The following is a 2,634-nucleotide window of genomic DNA, read 5'->3' on the forward strand; positions in this document are numbered from 1 at the left end:
GTGTGTGTGTGTGTGTGCATGTGTGTGTGTATACATACTGTATATATTTATGATTCCATGTTCCTCCTTTAAAGGCAGCATAACCCGCTTACGTACCGTAATCCATTATGCTGCAAACTCTATATTTACTATTTTGACCATGAAGTGATGGATATGCGCCGGGCAGTACCTATTATCTTCTGTCAACAACCTCCATCGTCATCAGTTGTTTTTCGATTCCTTTGGCGAGAATGTTACTTCAGAACCTGTCTCCTTGCAAGGTTATGACAAAACAAAGCTTAGTAGAATAAAAACTATGAGGATGACGTCATACGCGAAAAACACACGGTTAAAAAACACACCATAAAAATATAACATTCTGCGTATCTGCCAATATTACTAGAAGTTTATATTTGAGTAGGGAAATTGATAATTTAAAGTTACCCCTTAAAAACGCACTGTCATAATAATATATTAGTAGTCGCTCGCAGGCTATAACAGTGCATTATGACGCATGTAATATTGATAAATTAATGTTTTTATGGAATTCAACCAATGCCAATCCAATATGGGCATTGCCGGATAGTTTAATTTTCAATGAATTGAAGGATGAATGTGGACTCACAATGACATCAACTTGTGAGGAGAGCCGCTTTAAGTCTACATTTGCTTTATCTAAACCCTTAATACGACCAATATCAATCGTTAATCCGTGTATGTCGTATCGATTTAACTCAAATTAAGAATGATAGGTCAGTGCTATCGACTTCTGCATTCGTAATCTTCATTTTGATGCATGTTAACAGGGGTAGGGAAAGATAATGAGCGTTAGATGGGTCTGTAAAAGAATGTGTATAGTAACATTGGACATTAAGCATTGGATTAATGTGAACATCATGCCATTTTTACCATCAGCATCACGTTTTACAATGGAGCAACGTTTGTAAACATCAACTACTACATGCTTTATCCAACATAAAAAATGCGTTATTGAAAGCACTACAATTAAATTGGAATTTCGAAGAGTTGACATCATTTTTAGTAAACCTGCGTATTATATTTTTTGTATGCTGCGACGGTGTTTATAGGGCCTACAGTGATGGCTCCAGAAATTGGATCCAATGTGTCCAACAGGCTCTAACCAAGGCGACGTCTATGGCTTTCGGTGAGGGTTACAAAGGTAAATCCCCTGATGAGGTCGCAAAGTAAACACCCTTACCGCATATTTGAGATTTACTTATACCATGGAGATAGTTTATTCCTCCATGCTTATACGCTTATGGCCAAACGCATGTGCTGTAGTTTCAACGCGTGTGGCTTACAATAACGCATGTGATGTACTTCAAATGTGGTTGGTTGATGTTGTACCATGATAATAATAAAATATATCTGTATCTGTATCTGTAAACGCATGTGGCCTACAAACGCATGTGCTGTAGTTCAAACACTTATGGCCTACAAACGCAGATGTGCTGTAGTTCAAACGCGTGTGGCCTGCAAAAGCATGTGCTGTAGTTCAAACGCGTGTGTGCATACAAGTCTCAAGTCAAATGGACGTAAAGCCAACTTGATTTACAACCTCAACTAAAGCAATTACAGTCATTCAGACCTAAGTCGTGTATATTCGGATGACCGTAAACGTGTACAATCCACGTGGTTTAAACTATCAATACGATTGATGAGAAAAAGGACAAGAGGAATGAAAGTATATTAATCTATTGATTTGATTTATCAAATTTGTTTTGATGTCTGAAATACCATACAGACTAAAATACAAGCGCCGGTTTAAGTCTGATATTCTAAATAAAGCTAGAAGAAATATGCACTAATGTAAGGTAAACCAGGATACTTTTTAAATATATATTTTTAACATAAGATCCTCACGTCAATTCCAAAGGACAAAACAATTATTAAAACAGATGTGCAAATTACCAAAACCATCAGATAATTAACATTATTTCAAATGTCCTAATTATAATATACAATTCAGATATCTCACTTATCACTTAAAGTTCAGATATCAAATTATTTTTTTTACAATTTAGGTGTCAAATTAAGTTACACAGACTGAATAGGTTCAATAAGATATAAAATGAAAATAATTTAACCTATTAAAATGCTATTAAAAAATAAACAATTAACAAGATTAATTTAATTAAGAGATGACTTCTAAAAATAAACCGTCAAACCATTTAGGTATAGAGTAGAGGAACAAGTCCTGTGAAACCACAGTAGGCCTATGTAGGATCACATACGCAAAACTGGCGTTCGAAACCTGCACGTGTCTTCGAGAGAGCAGCTCAGCTCAGTCGGCTCATCTGGTGGTAGCCGCTGTGTGTGCGCTGAACCGTGGAGATCTCTAGGTCCCCGGTTCAATTCCTATCATTGCCTCTCCTTGTGTTTCAGCTAGAGGGCTGAAATACAAGTTACAATAGCGCACCGTCTTTCGGATGAGACGTTTAAGCCGTTGGTCCCGTGTGCATTATGGCCCATGTGTACGTTAAAGAACGCAGTATACTCTTTGGAAAAGAGTAGGGGATTGTCTCCCGGTGTACTGCCCAATCACCACCAGGAGGACCCCACTGGAAATAAGTCTTCTTCTAGACTTTCGTGGGTTATCCTTGGTGTTTACACCAAATAAATCCAATCCAATCC

The sequence above is a fragment of the Anneissia japonica genome, unplaced genomic scaffold (genome assembly GCF_011630105.1).
Source record: "Anneissia japonica isolate Jap-2015-1 unplaced genomic scaffold, ASM1163010v1 scaffold352_len1594369_cov220, whole genome shotgun sequence".
NCBI classification, from domain to species: Eukaryota; Metazoa; Echinodermata; class Crinoidea; order Comatulida; family Comatulidae; genus Anneissia; species Anneissia japonica.